The 19,238-nt window shown below is 37.0% G+C and overlaps 1 long non-coding RNA gene across 2 annotated transcripts in view; it reads right to left on the bottom strand.

Moving 5' to 3' along the window:
* LOC128295094 (uncharacterized) overlaps positions 1–9,488 on the bottom strand; it is an 86,060-nt gene extending 76,572 nt beyond the window's left edge. Inside the window, exon 1 of one of the 2 annotated variants that reach the window (XR_008285405.1) lies at positions 9,404–9,488. This is a non-coding gene — a long non-coding RNA (uncharacterized LOC128295094). Of the gene's footprint in view, positions 1–4,200; positions 4,257–9,403 lie in introns of those variants that run through there. The other variant, XR_008285404.1, reaches the window with a different exon arrangement.
* Positions 9,489–19,238: the final 9,750 nt, after the last annotated feature.

Raw genomic sequence — 19,238 nt, 5'->3', positions numbered from 1 at the left:
GATCAGATACTTCACGTATGATATCCCCAATAGATGTTGAGATTTAGTCAGATATAACGTACAGTGAAGAGCCAATTAGAATTCTAGCTCAGAAAGTTAAAAAATTGAGAAATAAAAGTATAGCTTTAGTTAAAGTTCTCTGGCAATGACACGGAATAGAAGAGGCTACTTGGGAACTGGGAGAAGGTAAGAAAGTGCAATACTCGAACCTATTTTCTGGTAAGATTTTCAGGGATGAAAATTCCTTTATGGGGAGAGTTGTAACAACCTGTTTTCAGTAAAATCAGAATAGTGATTTTGGGACCACAAATCCGATGATTAAATTATTATTTTATTATTATTTTAATGTCTATGGGATGTTGTAAGATTGTACTAAAATTTTGTTAAGAAATTTTGATGTTTGCATGCTTAATTAAGTGAAAAGGAATCGTAAAAGTATAGCTTCATTAGTTAAAAGGGTCAAATGGCTATGAAACCTTAATCTAAAGGACTTATATGCTAAATAGTCCATTTGAGGTGATAGTGGATGTTTATGGACATGGTTTTAATGAAATTATTAAAGTTTTTAAAGGTTAAAATAGTAATTAGGTAAATAAGGTTAAAACAAAAGAAAAGAAAAATGATATCATCCTTATTTCTTTGCCCTAACTGATTTTAAAGAATAAGAAACTCCATGGATGAGAGCTTGTTTTGGTCAAGCTTGTGTTGATTGCATGTAAGTGTTTTCAACCCTATTTTTAACGATTTCTATGTTTTTGAGGTTATTTTAATTTACTTAGCTAGCCCAGGGTTCAATTTGTAACACTGTTGAATGTTGAGGGTTATGCCATGAATGTTCTTGTATAGTTTTTGATGTTTAATGATAGATTATGAATCCTTATTGATAAATAAACAAGTTTTGTAAAGTGATTTTTGAAGAAATTTGCATTTAGGGATTTATTTGTAAAAATGGCAAAAATTCATGTTAAATTTGTGAAATGATGAATTATTTGGGTTGGTTTAAGTCCCTAAAGAATTTGGTTAGCCTATGAGAAGGATTAAAATGCTTAAATTCAAATTAATGAGCTTAAAGACTAAATTGTGAAAAGTAAAAATGTTAAGGGCAAAATAGTAATTTTGTATAAATATGTAATGTGGACTAAATTGAATACTAGAGGTATTAAATGGACTGGAATTTGTCTATTTAGATCAATATAGACCACGTACAGATCTAGATCGAGGCAAAGCAAAAGCTTCGGATTAACTCATTTTAACTTCTACGCCCCCTAGTTGTCGAGGTAAGTTTATAATAGCCTGATTTTGGGGCTAGTCAAAATAGTGGTTTCAGGACCACGAATCCAATGTAGGAAAACTTGTTTTTATTTTATTTTCATGGTCTACAGTTTTATGGAATGATTTCGTGAAAATTCCGTTCAAAATTTCTGATGTTTGGGCACTTAATTTAGTAAAAAGGACTAAATTATAAAAAGTGCAAAGTTGAGTTCTAATTGTTAAAGGTGTCCAATTTCTATGAGATTTTAAATTAGAGGTCCTTAGTCGGTAATTAGACCATTGGATAAGTTAATGGACAAAAATGGACATGAATAGATGAAATTTCAAAGTTATGCATTAGGGCATTTTAGGCATTTGGTAAATAAATTAATAAAAAGGGAAAATAAAACCAAATTTTTTGTCCATCTTCTTCTCCATGTGCCGAAAATTAGAAGGTCACCATAGGTAGGGTTTGTTCAACTTCCAAGCTTGATTGTAAGTACATCCTAGCCTCGTTTTTAATGCTCTTTACATTTTTAAAGTCGTTATCATCCGATCTAGTTATTTCTACCATTAATTTGAGCTTATGATTGAGATCTAGGGTTTGACCCATGTCAGATATTTGTGCATTTTGATGTCTAATGGTAGATTATGCAAGTTTAATGTTAGATAAACAGCTTTTACAAGGTTTTTTGATGAAAATGTCAAAAGGTCCTATTTGTAAAAAGATTTCAAAATGCATGTAAAAGTGTGATTTAATGAAAAATGTAAGCTGTTATAAGCATGTATAGGGAATTGTAACGGAATTGTTAATGTTGCGAAAGACCATGGTCTGTTGCAAGATGGTACAGGTATGTACGTAAAACTTATGCTTAATGAGCTCGATATGTGGTGAATCCCTCCGTAAGGTTATGATTGTGCAAGTTATGATACTAAGGTTATAATAATATCCATGCCAAGTTGGACTATGAGATTCATAATGACATATATGTTAATTCACTTCATGTTAATTGCTTGATAAATGTGTGTTTATGATGCTTATTATGTAACACCCCAAACCCGGCCTAGACGTTATGGCCGGATCTGACGTGCCACATTGGAGTTGAAAACCCACGTTCTATTTTAGTGTTTCAAAAACATATATTTTGTTGAGTTAACCAAGTGTATGGAAGCTGGGCACCAGGTAGGTATCCGAGACAGAGGAGGTGAGCCATGAAGGCTGCTTAAGTACCAAGCTCTTTGATTGGATCCAATCCTAGACATGCCCACAACCATAGCCACAGTTTGTTATATCGAGTTTAAATTTGTTTAAGTGAACGTCTTTGATAAATCAATTAATCGTGGCGTTGAGATATTTTTAAAAACAATTATCGTTTTGAAAACACGTCCTAAGTCTAGCCCAATTGAATAATTATCAACCAATTTTAAAGTTATTAAGAATAAAATAATCTCGAGAAGAAATAAAAGAAAAGTTAAAATGGCCTTATTACAACCCAAAATAAATAATAATTAAAGGAAGTTAAATGAAAACCAACGCTTATTTAAAGGTCCAAAATCGATCACCGTGGCTACTCTGAATCCCCTCCGGCCCAAGTTCCCATATTAAGGCTCACTTGTAAGGTTAAGGAAAGGGGTGAGTTTGGAAACTCATGTGCAACAAGCCCTTTCGAGCCCAAAACAATAGCACTGTTGGGTCTAAGCCCAAATCAATCTCAAACATATCTTGGGCCATAGCCCTTTCCATATTCATATTTCATAACACCGGGCAAGCCTTTTCAAATTTCATATTCTTGGGCGAAGCCTTTACGGAGTGGCAGTATGGCCCATAGGCCCATTTCAATATCACATATAATGTCAATGAAAGAATGCAAACCCATCTAGGAGACTACTCAACCCACCATCCGCTACTCTCCACCGTACCAACCAACACACCATGTGGGATTAACTCGACCCACCCCGCCATAACTCTCCTTTGGCGGCTTATTTGCTTTATCATATAACTTGGAGGCCTAGCCTCTTTTAATAATCAGGGCAAAAGCCCTTTTTATAAGCGGGGCATAAGCCCTTTAATAAGCAGGGCATAAGCCCTTTAATAAGCGGGGCATAAGCCCTTTTCACTTCCTCCATTCATATAAAAACCCAACCCAATGCATTTATGAACATCTCGTGTGCATATCATACATATCATGTGCATATCATACATGTCATGTGCATATCATACATATCATGTTTATCAAAATCCCATGCATTAAGTTCATATATAAACCCTAGGGGTATAATGGTCATTTTTACCTAGGGGCAAAATGGTCATTTTTATATTATAAGGGTAATATCGTAATTTTACCAAAAATTAGGGATTGTTCCATGTTCATCATCAGTTACTAACTATTCATTTGTGTAACCGCGTTTCTAGCCCACTTTTAATGAAACCGAGTTATTGGGCCTAAAACCCCTAATGGGCCCTACTTAGCCGATTTTGTCATCTAGGCCCATTTAGCCTATATCCATAATAGTGTTAATAGTCTTAATGACCAATTTAATGATTTCGTTTTCTACCAATTTTACCCAAATGGGCGAAAGCCTATTGGGCCCTATTGCGACCCTCGAGGCCCAACTTACCGTGAATGCCAAAAATCACGTTCTTACTGCTTCCAATGTTCCCGATCATAATCTCATCGATTCTAACTAACTAGTGAGTGTTCGCTTGCTCACAAGTCCTCGAAATGCCAGAATTTTGGCATTTCGCTTTTCAACATTCATCGCTTTAAACTATGAAAAGGGTTAGTTACACACGATTTGCGATATTCCTTCACGAGATCTCCTATGTGATTTCTCCTATAATCAACCACTTATAGATTAGACCATGTTATTATTAAACCAAATCGAAAACAACCTATTATCATCACTTACACATTCGGCCACCATCCATAATGGCCCTTGGGTTCATACCTTTGCCGAAGTTGATGACTAGATTTAGTCACTCCGATGATCCAAGCTTTTCACACTCCTCGATCGGTAGCCTTTAATCCTCACTAGCACCAACAAACCAAATAACACCAAAAACCCTTTTAGCCTTAGTCGACGAGAGGGTTTTCGACTTTTCTTAAACCACAAGATACAAATGGAAAGAAGGTTCGAATACTTACCAAGAGATCTACTCATTGAAGAACGTTCCAAATACCTTCCTACCCCATATCCGTTGTGAATCCAACTTAAGCGTGCGTGAGAAAATAGATCTAAATATTAATTCCGAATCACTAAAATATGAAGCTTTGACTTTTCAAGCAAATATTAATCTAAGCTATTACGAGGTTAGTACACACACATTACGGGTTGAAGTCAAACGTTTCCAAAGTCAATCGCATACGATAACCACCACCATCACTCAAACTTAACTAATCCAATATCAATATATGTAAATCCTAAGCACATCGGTCATACGGAACATAAGGGCATATTCGTCATTTTACCATACAGGGTATTACGGTCACTTTACCCTACAGGGCTTTACGGTCTTTTTACCTTTTAGGGGTATTTTAGTCATTTCATCCTACAAGGGTGTTTTGGTAAATCAACAAACCAAAGGTATTTCGGTAATTTTGTAAACCAATGGTATTTCTATAATTTTAGAAAGTCAAGGGTATTTCTATAACTCAGTAAATCGTGGGTATTTTGGTAATTTTACAAATTGAGGTATTTTGGTAATTTCACAAACCAATAGTATTTTGGTAATTTTACAAACTAGGGTATTTTGGTAATTTTACAAACTAAGGGTATTTTAGTAATTTTGTAAATCGAGGATAAAAGCAAGAATTCACGTAAATCAAGGGTAAAATAGTAATTCTATAAATCAAGGGTAAAGCAGTAATTCAAGAATCGAGGGTAAAAGCAGTAATTACGTAAGTCGAGGTAAAACGATAATTATGTAAATCGGGGGTAAAACGGTAATTATGTTAATTAGGGGTAAAACGGTAATTTTGTGAGTTGAGGGAAAAACGATAATTATGTAAATCAGGGGTAAAACGGTAATTATGTAAATTAAGGGTAAAACGGTAATTTTGTAAATCGGGGGTACTTTGGTAATTTTACAAGTCGAAGGTATTTCGGTAAATTTACAAATCGAGGGTATTTCAGTATTTTTACAAACTAAGGGTATTTCGGTAATTTTAGTAAACTAAAGTATTCTAAACAGGGATAACAATACGAATGGGCCTAAAGCCTATTCTCGGCCCAAATGGGCCCACACGCTCGTGTGGCCCTTTTAGCCCAAATCTAGCCACAAATATGAGATTCACCTAGCCTAGCCCAATATTTACTACACAATCAAATAACTTATCCAATTGGGCCTGTAGGCCCATTAGGCCCACATGACCCCTTTCGGCCCATCGCGGCCCGAAGTAGCCATCCTACAGCTAGAGTAGTAAGAAATACACACCTGATAGGAGACTGGAGTTAATCCACACTCCGAGCACCCTTAGCCGACGCCCAACCCAAACGAGCACGCCATACAGCGAAAGGGATCAGCCAAGAAAGGTACATTTACTCTCTTCATGGTTCTCTCTATTTAAAGCCAGCTTTGCATCCACTCTTATATTAGCTTCCTGATGTGGGATCCCTCCAACATTAGAGTTTAAATTCAACACCAACTCTTGCCGCCCCCTGTTAGCAAAATAAATGCTCTTTGCTTGCCATGGGATTCGAACCTATGCCTCCCCTTAAATGCTCCACACGCTACTTGCCACTAAGCCACAAGGCTTTTTGTGTTATATTTTATCCCCAATTAATTATAAGGTCTAAAGGCCAAAGTCCAGGTTCCCTTTAAAAAACCCAAAATAAATTGCAAGAGCCTAGGCTTGAACCCAGGCTCCCATACAACCTTAATGACGCCACAACCACTAGACTACAAGCTTCTTTGTGTCATTTATTTAACACAATAATTTAAAAACCCTCATCCAAGCATCCAGGTTTTTTTTCTCACTTAATACAAAATTTTTGCTAAAGCCCAAGTTTGAACCCAAGATTTCTCTAACACTTCTCAGAGCCATTAACCACTAAAGCAAACATTTAATTGTGTCCTTTCATTGCACAATTAAATACCTATATAAAACCTCCTTACAAACCCACACTCAAGGCCCAATACTTCTAGGCCCAAATTCAGGGTGTTACAATTCTACTCCCCTTAAAGAAATTTCGTCCTCGAAATTTCCAACTATCAACTAACCGTATTACTCAAGTCAAACCTCTATGCTTCCGCTACGCACTCTAATTAAAAATAATTCTTAGTACGACCCAGAACATCTAATTACTAAAGTAAAGAAACATTTATCAAACGCATACAATTAAGTAACACATATTTAAATAAAATAAACTTGGCGATCCCGAGCTCGATGCTCCTTGGACCCACATCTAAGACATGCTCCTGTCTTCCTATGGCATTCACCGGATGGCGTCCGTCTGCGATCTTTTGATTGGATAGTTTGGTCGTGCCTTAACATGTTTCACGAGCGAGGCTTGGTTTTTCGAGAACTAGAATCCTTCCTTTTCTTACACTCCAAGCACCCTTGAAGCGTTTCCCTAATTTCCTTAATTTTGGTATCCAATACTTCCTCTACCACTTTCCTTACTAACTCGGCGATTGCCTCGAGACGAAGCTACGAGTTACCACTACCGAAAGTTGGAAGACTTTGCTTACCCTCGAATCCATATCAATACTCTACATTACCGGTACACATATCAAATAACTACCAAGATCTCAAAAATTTTACTATTTATTCATATGTCTTATGCAGAGATAGTATTTTAAAGTTTCTATTTTATAGAATCAAAGCCTAGCTATAGTCTCGATATTCTAGGGTTTCTGACTCTACCCTATCTAGAGTATCATAGTAGGGTCTCGGTTCTATTCATAGCATCATATACATAACGTAAAAGATAGTATACTTACGGACTTGGTGCAGGGGATTCGATGCGCCACTTCTTTCTCCAATCCATTTAAAACTCGAAAACCATGTTTTTGATCACGGAAAAAAAACTTTGATTTGAAAACACCCTTTATTTTGAAACTCTTGATTGAAAAGCAGAAAAACTTGGACCATTTTAACATATATACTCATAAAACATCTTTAAAATGAACTTTTCAAAACCATTTCCAAAATACCCTTCTTAGGCCTAAATTTTGAAAAATTTCAGACCGATCCACGACCAAGTTGTTGCAACTTAGCTCGATACCACTAAATGTAACACCCCAAACCCGGCCTAGAGCGTTATGGTAGGATCGGACGTACACATTGGAGTTGAAAACCCACGCCCGTTTTAGTGTTTCAAAAATATATATTTTGTTGAGTTAACCAAGTGTATGGAATTTGGGTACCGGTAGGTATCCGAGAGAGAGGAGGTGAGCCATGAAGGTCGCTTAAGTACCAAGCTCTTTGATTGGATCCAATCCTAGACATGCCCACAACCATAGCCACAGTTTGTTATATCGAGTTTAAATTTGTTTAAGTGAACGTCTTTGATAAATCAATTAATCGTGGCGTTGAGATATTTTTAAAAACAATTATCGTTTTGAAAACACGTCCTAAGTCTAGCCCAATTGAATAATTATCAACCAATTTTAAAGTTATTAAGAATAAAATAATCTAGAGAAGAAATAAAAGAAAAGTTAAAAATGGCCTTATTACAACCCAAAATAAATAATAATTAAAGGAAGTTAAATGAAAACCAACGCTTATTTAAAGGTCCAAAACCGATCACCGTGGCTACTCTGAATCCTCCTACCAAGTCCCCATATTAAGGCTCACACAGTAAGGTTAAGGAAAGGGGTGAGTTTGGAAACTTCGATGTGCAACAAGCCCTTTGAGCCCAAAACAATAAGCACTGTTGGGTCTAAGCCCAAATCCAATCTCAAACATATCTTGGGCCATAGCCCTTTTCATATTCATATTTCATAACACTTTGGGCGAAGCCTTTTCAAATTTCATATTCTTGGGCGAAGCCTTTACGTGTAGAAACGGTATGGCCCATAGGCCCATTTCAATATCACATATAATGTCAATGAAAGAATGCAAACCCATCTGGGAGACTACTCAACCCACCATCCGCTACTCTCCACCGTACCAACCAACACACCATGTGGGGATTAACTCGACCCACCCCGCCATAACTCTCCTTTGGCGACTTATTTGCTTTATCATATCTTGGAGGCCTAGCCTCTTTTAATAAGCAGGGCAAAAGCCCTTTTTATAACTGGGGCATAAGCCCTTTAATAACTGGGGCATAAGCCCTTTAATAACTGGGGCATAAGCCCTTTTTCACTTCCTCCATTCATATAAAAAACCCAACCCAATGCATTTATGAACATCTCGTGTGCATATCATACATATCATGTGCATATCATACATGTCATGTGCATATCATACATATCATGTTTATCAAAATCCCATGCATTAAGTTCATATATAAACCCTAGGGGTATAATGGTCATTTTTACCTAGGGACAAAATGGTCATTTTCATATTATAAGGGTAATATCGTAATTTTACCAAAAATTAGGGATTGTTCCATGTTCATCATCAGTTACTAACTATTCATTTGTGTAAACCACGTTTCTAGCCCACTTTTAATGAAACCGAGTTATTGGGCCTAAAACCCCTAATGGGCCCTACTTAGCCGATTTTGTCATCTAGGCCCATTTAGCCTATATCCATAATAGTGTTAATAGTCTTAATGACCAATTTAATGATTTCCGCTTTCTACCAATTTTACCCAAATGGGCGAAAGCCTATTGGGCCCTATTGCGACCCTCGAGGCCCAACTTACCGTGAATGCCAAAAATCACGTTCTTACTGCTTTCAATGTTCCCGATCATAATCTCATCGATTCTAACTAACTAGTGAGCGTTAAGCTTGCTCACAAGTCCTCGAAATGCCAGAATTTCGGCATTTCGGCTTTTCGGCATTCATCGCTTTAAACTATGAAAAGGGTTCGTTACACACCTGATTTGCGATATTCCTTCACGAGATCTCCTATGCGATTTCTTCTATAATCAACCACTTATAGATTAGACCATGTTATTATTAAACCAAATCGAAAACAACCTATTATCATCACTTACACATTCGGCCACCATCCATAATGGCCCTTGGGTTCATACCTTTGCCGAAGTTGATGACTAGATTTAGTCACTCCGATGATCCAAGCTTTTCACACACTCCTCGATCGGTAGCCTTTAATCCTCACTAGCACCAACAAACCAAATAACACCAAAAACCCTTTTAGCCTTAGTCGACAGAGGGGTTTTCAGCTTTTCTTAAACCACAAGATACAAATGGAAAGAAGGTTCGAATACTTACCAAGAGATCTACTCATTGAAGAACGTTCCAAATACCTTCCTACCCCATATCCGTTGTGAATCCAACTTAAACGTGCGTAGAAAATAGATCTAAATATTAATTCCCGAATCACTAAAATATGAAGTTTTTGGCTTTTCAGCAAATATTAATCTAAGCTATTACGAGGGTTAGTACACACCTGTTACGGGTTGAAGTTGAAACGTTTCTAAAGTCAATCGCATACGATAACCACCACCTGTCACTCAAACTTAACTAATCCAATATCAATATATGTAAATCCTAAGCACATCAGTCATATGGAACATAAGGGCATATTCGTCATTTTACCATACGAGGGTATTACGATCACTTTACCCTCTGAGGGCTTTACGGTCTTTTTACCTTTTAGGGGTATTTTAGTCATTTCATCCTACAAGGGTGTTTTGGTAAATCAACAAACCAAAGGTATTTGGTAATTTTGTAAACCAATGGTATTTCTATAATTTTAGAAAGTCAATGGTATTTCTATAACTCAGTAAATCGTGGGTATTTTGGTAATTTTACAAATTGAGGGTATTTCGGTAATTTCACAAACCAATAGTATTTTGGTAATTTTACAAACTAGGGGTATTTTGGTAATTTTACAAACTAAGGGTATTTTGGTAATTTTACAAACTAAGGGTATTTTAGTAATTTTGTAAATCGAGGGTAAAACAGTAATTCTGTAAATCAAGGGTAAAATAGTAATTCTATAAATCAAGGGTAAAAGCAGTAATTCAAGAAATCGAGGGTAAAAGCAGTAATTACGTAAGTCGAGGTAAAAGCGATAATTATATAAATCGGGGTAAAAGCGGTAATTATGTAAATTAGGGGTAAAACGGTAATTTTGTGAGTCGAGGGTAAAACGATAATTATGTAAATCAGGGGTAAAACGGTAATTATGTAAATTAGGGGTAAAACGGTAATTTTGTAAATCGGGGGTACTTTGGTAATTTTACAAGTCGAAGGTATTTGGTAAATTTACAAATCGAGGTATTTCAATATTTTTACAAACTAAGGGTATTTCGGTAATTTTAGTAAACTAAAGTATTCTAAGCAGGGGATAACAATACGAATGGGCCTAAAGCCTATTCTCGGCCTAAATGGGCCCTGCGCTCGTGTGGCCCTTTTAGCCCAAATCTAGCCACAAATATGAGATTCACCTAGCCTAGCCCAATATTTACTACACAATCAAATAACTTATCCAATTGGGCTGTGGGCCCATTAGGCCCACATGACCCCTTTCACCCCATGTGTTCAAGTAGCCATCCTACTGACTAGAGTAGTAAGAAATACACACCTGATAGGAGACTGGAGTTAATCCACACTCCGAGCACCCTTAGCCGATGCCCAACCCAAACGAGCACGCCATACAGCGAAAGGGATCAACCAAGAAAGGTACATTTACTCTCTTCATGGTTCTCTCTATTTAAAGCCAGCTTCGCATCCACTCTTATATTAGCTTCCTGATGTGGGATCCCTCCAACATTAGAGTTTAAATTCAACACCAACTCTTGCCGCCCCCTGTTAGCAAAATAAATGCTCTTTGCTTGCCATGGGATTCGAACCTATGCCTCCCCTTAAATGCTCCACACGCTACTTGCCACTAAGCCACAAGGCTTTTTGTGTTATATTTTATCCCCAATTAATTATAAGGTCTAAAGGCCAAAGTCCAGGTTCCCTTTAAAAAACCCAAAATAAATTGCAAGAGCCTAGGCTTGAACCCAGGCTCCCATACAACCTTAATGACGCTACAACCACTAGACTACAAGCTTCTTTGTGTCATTTATTTAACACAATAATTTAAAAACCCTCATCCAAGCATCCAGGTTTTTTTTCTCACTTAATACAAAATTTTTGCTAAAGCCCAAGTTTGAACCCAAGATTTCTCTAACACTTCTCAGAGCCATTAACCACTAAAGCAAACATTTAATTGTGTCCTTTCATTGCACAATTAAATACCTATATAAAACCTCCTTACAAACCCACACTCAAGGCCCAATACTTCTAGGCCCAAATTCAGGGTGTTACATATTATTTTCATAGGAACTTACTAAGCTTTAAAGCTTACTCCCTTTCTTTTCCCTTGTTTTATAGTGTCGCCAAGCCAACTTGGGGATTGAATACTGTCAGAGATCCATTCACAGTATCAACTCAACATTTTAGGTACCAATAATTTTAATGTATGGCATGTTTAGGAACTTGGTCTTTTGTTATGTAACACCCCGAATTTGGGCCTAGAAGTATTGGGCCTTGAGTGTGGGTCCGTAAGGAGGTTGTATATAGGTATTTAATTGTGCAATAAAATGACACAATTAAATGTCTGCTTTGGTGGTTAATGGCCCTGAGAAGTGTTAGAGAAATCTTGGGTTCAAACTTGGGCTTTAGCAAAAATTTTGGTATTAAGAGAAAAAAACCTGGATGCTTGGATGACGGCTTTTAAATTATTGTGTTAAATAAATGACACAATGAAGCTTGTAGTCTAGTGGTTGTGGCGTCATTAAGGTTGTATGGGAGCCTGGGTTCAAGCCTTGGCTCTTGCAATTTATTTTGGTTTTTTAAGGAACACGGACTTTGGCCTTTAGACCTTATAATTAATTGGGGATAAAATATGACACAAAAAACCTTGTGGCTTAGTGGCAAGTAGCGTGTGGAGCATCTGAGGGGAGGCATGGGTTCGAATCCCATGACAAGCAAGGAGCATTTATTTTGCTAACAGGGGGTGCCAAGAGTTGGTGTTGAATTTAAACTCTGATGTTGGAGGGATCCCACATCGGGAAGCTAACATAAGAATGGTTGTGAAGCTGCCTTTAAATAGAGGGAACCATGAGGAGAGTAAAGGTACCTTTCTTGGCTGATCCCTTTCATTGTATGGCGTGCTCGTTTGTGTTGGGCGTTGACTAAGAGTGCTCGGAGCGTGGATTAACTCCAGTCTCCTATCAGGTGTGTATTTCTCACTACTCTAGCTGTAGGATGGCTACTTTGGGCTGCGATGGGCCGAAAGGGGCTATGTGGGCCTAATGGGCCTACGAGCCCAATTGGATAAGTTGTTTGATTGTGTAATAAATATTGGACTAGGCTAGGTGAATCTCATATTCGTGGCTAGATTTGGGCTAAAAGGGCCACACGAGCATGTAGGCCCATTTGGGCTGAGAATGGGCTTTAGGGCCATTTGTATTGTTATCCTTGTTTAGAATACTTTAGTTTACCAATTATTGAAATGCCCTCGACTTGTAAAATTACCAAAGTACCCTCGATTTATAGAATTACCGTTTTACCCTCAATTTATAGAATTACCGTTTTACCCTCGGTTTACAGAATTACAGTTTTACCCTCGATTTATAGAATTACCATTTTACCCTTGATTGTGAAATTACTGAAATACCCCTGTAGGATAGAATTACCAAAATACCCCTAGTTTGTAAAATTACCAAAATACCACTAGTTTGTGAAATTACCGAAATACCCTCAATTTGTAAAATTATCAAAATGCCCCTAATTTACAAAATTACAGAAATACCCTTAACTTTCTAAAAATTATAGAAATACCATTGGTTTACAAAATTACTGAAATACCCTTGTTTTGTAGATTTACCAAAACACCCTTGTAGGATGAAATGGCTAAAATACCCCTAATAGGTAAAAAGACCGTAAAGCCCCTGTAGGGTAAAGTGACCGTAATACCCCTGTATGGTAAAATGATGAATATGCCCTTATGTTCCGTATGACTGATGTGCTTAGGATTTACATATATTGATATTGGATTAGTTAAGTTTGAGTGATAGGTGGTGGTTATCGTAGGTGATTGATTTTGGAAACGTTTCAACTTCAACCCATAACAGGTGTGTAATAACCCTCGCAGTAGCTTAGATTAATATTCGCTGAAAAGCCGAAATGCTAAAATTTCAGCATTTCGGGAACTTGTGATTTTTCCTTTGCTTAAAGATGCAATAGATACGATATGATTGGTGTTTGGATCGATGGAGCAGGTAAGAGCGCAATTTTGTGCACGATGGTAAGTTGGGCCTCAATGGGTTGGAATCGGGCCCAATGGGCTTTCGGGCCCATTTGGGTAAAACTGATAGAAAATGGAATCTGGAAAATTTGCATGTTAACAGGGTTAGTACTGTTGTAAAATTTGGATTAAGCAGGCTTAGTGGGCTAAATCAGCATTCGTAGGGCCCATTAAGGGTTTTGGGCCCAAAAGCCCGAATTTGATAAAGTGGGTTAAAGATCATTGTTTAAACACTCAAAAATATTGATAATTGTTAATGAACATGGAAAACCCTGATATTTGGTAAAATTACGAAATTACCCTTATAATATGAAAAATGACTGTTTTGCCCTTGTGGGCAAGTGACTGACTTGGACTGTGTGGTTGATGGATTTGATTGTGAATATATGTTAGTGATATGAATGACTTGACTATGATTGTTTGATTCAAATATGGGCATGACATCCTGCATACATGACATGTTGCATGGGTTGGGTTTTATAAATGGAGGAAGTGCTAAAAGGGCTATGCCCTAGTTTACCGAAAATGGTTTTGCCCCAGTTTATCAAAAAGGGCTTTGCCCTAGTTATTAAAAGAGTCTAGGCCTCCAGTTATATGATAAAGCAACTATGCTACCAGTGGAGAGTTTGGTTGGGTGGGTTGAGTTATTTCCCACATGGTGTGTTGGTTGGTACAGGTGGAAGTAGCGGATGGTGGGTTGAGTAGTCTCCCCAAATAGGCTTGCATACATTCATTGATATTACATGTGATATCGAAATGGGCCTATGGGCCATACCGCTTACAGTAAAGGCTTTGGCCAGTGATATGATTTATGAAAAGGTTTTGGCCCAGTGATATGATTTATGAAAAGGCTTTGGCCCAGTATATGTCGAGACTGAATTAGGGCTTAGGCCCATATTGCTACTGTTTAAGGGCTAAGGCCCAGACTTTACTGTTACTGAATAGGGCTTTGTCCCAAATTGTACTGACACTGTGTTATTCACTGTTTGTTTTTTTATTGGGGATTACACTGAGTTTTCATAACTCACCCCGTTTCTAACTGTGCAGGTAATCCCTAAGCTTAGATGGTTTGGAGCTACGAGGGACTCGGAGATGGCCACACTACTGTTTCTGTTTCTTTTAATTGCAATAAATAGCCGATTTATTTCTTTATAAGTTTTATCTTATTAATATTATTATTTGGCTTTGGGTTGTAATAAGGCCATTTTAATTATTTTTCTGGGATTATTTTATTTTATACCCTATATTTTTCTAATAACAATAGGAGTTAGACCTAGGGCGCGTTTCCAAAATGATAATTGTTTTCAAAATAACGCAACGATACAATTAATCGATTTATCAAAAATATCTACTTAAATGAATTCCAACTCGTTTTTCTCAAAACCTAACCTAGCACCAAAGTGTGGCAATGGTTGTGGGCATGTCAAGATTGGATCCAATCAAGAGCTTGGTACTTAAGTAGCCTTCATGGCTCACCTACTGCTTTGGATACCTACGGTGCATGACTTCCATTCACTTTATTAACTTAGCAAAGACTATCTTTTAAAACACTAAGAAGGACGTTGAAAGCGGCATGGGTTTTCTTAAAAACTTCAATGTGACACGTCGGATCTGGCCATAACGTCTGGGCCGGGTTTGGGGTGTTACATGTTATGTGTCATAATTGATTTGGCCAAATGTGTTGGCTTATGTTGGTTGATAATTCATTTTGTAAATGGCCATTGAAATTGGCTAATATTGGTTTAAGTATATGCATATGATGATGCCTTTCATGGATGTGGAAATTGTATGGTTTGAGTTGAAGAGCATGTGATGGTTGTATGTGATAGATGATAGTATGTGAATGATGTATGGATGCCTTGTTTATGGCTGATTGGATTGAATGTATATGCTTGGATTGGTATTATATGTTGTTGTGTAGGTTGTGCATGGAAGGGTGGCAAAAAAACTTGGTAAAAAACCTTGTTTTTGTCCCCACAGGTAGACACACGAGCATGTGTCTAGGTCGTGTGTGACACACGGTTTGCCCCATGGGCGTGTGATCCGGCCGTCCCTTGCACCTTAGTTGTTGCAAAATAGAAAGCTCAGTATCCAGCACATGGGCAGAGACACAAGCATGTGTCTCAAAAGTGTGGACGACACACCCTCAAACACGAGCATGTGCCCTAGCCGTGTGAAGTCTACACTTATTTTATGAAAAAATTAGAAAATTTAAATCGACCATACAGTCTAAGTACAGAGGCGTGTGCCTTGGCCGGTGACTTCTTTTTGTTCATGGATGACAAACAGAGAGTTACACGGGGTCTGAACACAGCCGTGTGTGAACACACGGCCTGGCCACACGGGCATGTCCCAAGCCACAGGGGCGTGTGATCCCTGTTTGATGAAAAATTTTCTAAGTGTTGCGAAATTTTCTAAAGTTCTCGGTTTAGTCCTGAACCACTTCCAAAGCATGTTTGACAAATGTATGTGAAAAGTTTTAAATTTGAATGGAAATTTATGTCTCGATTTGTATGTTTGCTTACGTTCAAGTTCGGTAATGCCTCGTACCCTATTCCGGCGTCGCATATGGTAAGGGGTGTTACAAAGTTCGTATGAATGGTTATTATGTTCATGTTATCCAAATGTATGTTATTAAGTATTCATATTGTAATTGAATGATATATAACCAAATAAATGTTATGACGGTTATTGAGTACCATTTGATCCGTAGGAATTCGTAGGATACAAATGACATGTCATTAGGGTTTTCATATTTCAGGTGTTGGTCTTAAATGTCCTACCGATGGCTGAGGTCCTACATTTGCTTCAGATACTCCATAGCTCGTGTGAGCAGCATCGTGTAGCTTACATTCTGACCCACAACTCCAGTGAGCAGGCCCATTTCACAGCTCATGTGAGCAATGATGTACAGGAAAGGTTACGGTTATGTAACACCTTATTTTCAGTGAAATAAGAATAGTGGTTTTGGGACCACAAATCCGATGCGAAAATATTCATTTTATTATTATTTTAATGTCTACGGTGTGTTAGTATTGTTGTATAAAAATTTCATGAAGAAATTTTGATGTTTGCATGTTTAATTAAGTAAAAAAGTACTAATTCGTAAAAGGTGTAAAAGTGGAGTTCTTGTAGCTAAAGGTATCAAATAGCTATGAAACTTTAAAATAAGAGGACTTAGATGGAAAATAGACCATTTATATAGTTAGTGGATATTCATGGGTTGGTTTTGTTGAAAATATGTATATTTTTAAAAGATAATATTGTAAATTAGTAATTAAAGGCTAAACTAATTAAAACAAAATTAATCATCTTCTTCACATTTCATCAAAGCCAACCAAAAATCACCATTAGAGGAGGGGTTGATATTTGGCCAAGCTATCATATTGCATGTAAGTGGTTTTTGTTTCGGTTTTAATGATTTTTATGTTTTTAGGATCGTTATAGCTTAATCTAACCAGCCCAGGGACTAATTTGCAAAATTGTTAAAGGATTAGTGTGTTTTCATGAACATGTTTGCATGATACTGGAATTTTAATGAAAGATTATGAGTTATTGTTGATAAATAAACATTTTTTGTAAAGTGATATTTGGTGAAAATGTTATTTAGGGACTTATTTGTAAAAGCAGTAAAAATCACGGTTAAATTGTAAAATGATGAATTGTATGAGTTGATATTGGTTCATAATACATTTGGCTAGCATGAGTTAAGGATGAAAACTCTTAGATTTCAATTTACAAGTTTATGAACTAAATTGTAAAAAGGTTAAAATATTAGGGGTAAAATTGTAATTATGTATAAATTTGGATTATGGATTGAATTGAATGCTTGAGATTAATTGAATACTTAATTGAATATAATTATTTATTTAGATCAAGATAAATCTCAATCGGATCTAAACCGAGGAAAGGTGAAAATCACGGATTAGCTCGATCATACATTTACGCCCTAGTTGTCAAAGTAAGTTCATAGTATTTCTATACATAATTGAATTTTTACTTGTATTCTGCAATATAGTTATGTAATTAATTTCTTATGCTTAGTTATTCCTTGAATTGCACGTACGTGCCCCTATTTATACTTCAGTATCCTTGAATTGCACATACGTGCCCATGTTTGTACTTCGGTACCCTTAATTGCACATACGTGCCCCTTTTTGTACTTCGGCACCCCTGAATTGTGTATTTGTGCCCCTTTTTGTACTTCAGTACTACAGAATTGCATATACGTGCCCTTGTTTGTACTTCGGTACCCTTGAATTGCACATGCATGCCTTTGTTTGTACTTTGGTACCCCTGAATATCACTTACGTGACCCTGTTTACACTTTGGTAACCTTGAATCAAGTAAAATATAAGTTGTATTCAATTTTTGTTAGGTTTAATGATATACTATGCCTTTACTATGCCCTATAAGCTGATTCATTTTTGTGAATTGTTTGTATATAGTTGTTGCTGACGTTTGGATGGATCGAATCCACAGTTCACACTATCCTTCGATGTTGGTAGTTTTTGTGTTCCTTAGGGTAGTGGCATGTATATGTGCCTATATAGGTTTTTTGGGTACAATATGTCAATATACTAACCAAGTTGATAGGTATCATTTTGAATGGTTAGAATGATATGAAATTGCACACTTGTGAATTGTTTTAGTTTGTGAGTGAATTAAATGTTATGATAGAAATGGATGGAAGTTTATACGTTTTAGATGTTAATGTTGAACTTAATTGTGATGTCTATGAAGGCACATTGGTTGGTTTTTTTTTAAAGTCAATAAAATGGTATGTTATGTTATGTTCCTTGTGATCTCAATTGAGGTATGTTTTGAGATGATATTGAACTATTAGTTTATGTTTTTAGTGTAGTAATGCATATGTTTAGGTAAGGTTGTTTGATTGTGATTGAGGTGCCTTATATGACATATTGGTTAAATGGATTTTGGTCATTTTATGTATGTTTTGGCGTGTTTTAATGCCTTGGTTAAGGATACAAATGGCTTGTAGGTACATGCTTGAAGTGGGTGAAGGAAATGGCTTGATTTTGGCCAATTTCTTGTCCACATGGCCTAAGACACGAACGAGTGTCTTAGCCGTGTTTGACACACAACCATGCGACACGACCATGTGTCCCTTATAGGTTTCAAAGACTACAGGTCAGGCAATTACACGACCTAGCACATGGCCTGGCACACAAGCGTGTGAGGCCATTTTGAGTGTTACACAACTTGGTACATGTGCATGTGGCTTGGCCGTGTGACCCAACTCAAAGAGTTACACGGGCACAGACACAGGTTCGGACACAGCCGTATGTCCCTATTTTGATTGTTATATGGCCTGAAACAAGGGTGTGTGTCTCAGCCGTGTGACCCTTGCAGTCTAAAATTTCTAACTTTTTCCTCAATGTTCCAAATGTTTCTGATTTAGTCCTGAATCGTTTCTAAAGTGTTTCTAAGGCCTCAGGGCTCGATTAAGGGACGATATTTATGTATAAGATTGGATTATATTATGTTTTTATTAATGTTTGTAAATATATGCTTTTATGTTACATTTTCACGGTAATGCTCCATAACTCTATTCCAGTGACAGATAGGAGTTAATGGTGTTA

Source organism: Gossypium arboreum, chromosome 7, assembly GCF_025698485.1.
Source record: "Gossypium arboreum isolate Shixiya-1 chromosome 7, ASM2569848v2, whole genome shotgun sequence".
Classification (NCBI taxonomy): domain Eukaryota; kingdom Viridiplantae; phylum Streptophyta; class Magnoliopsida; order Malvales; family Malvaceae; genus Gossypium; species Gossypium arboreum.
The sequence above is the reverse complement of the archived record's forward strand: the minus strand, read 5'-3'. Positions and strand labels throughout refer to the sequence as shown.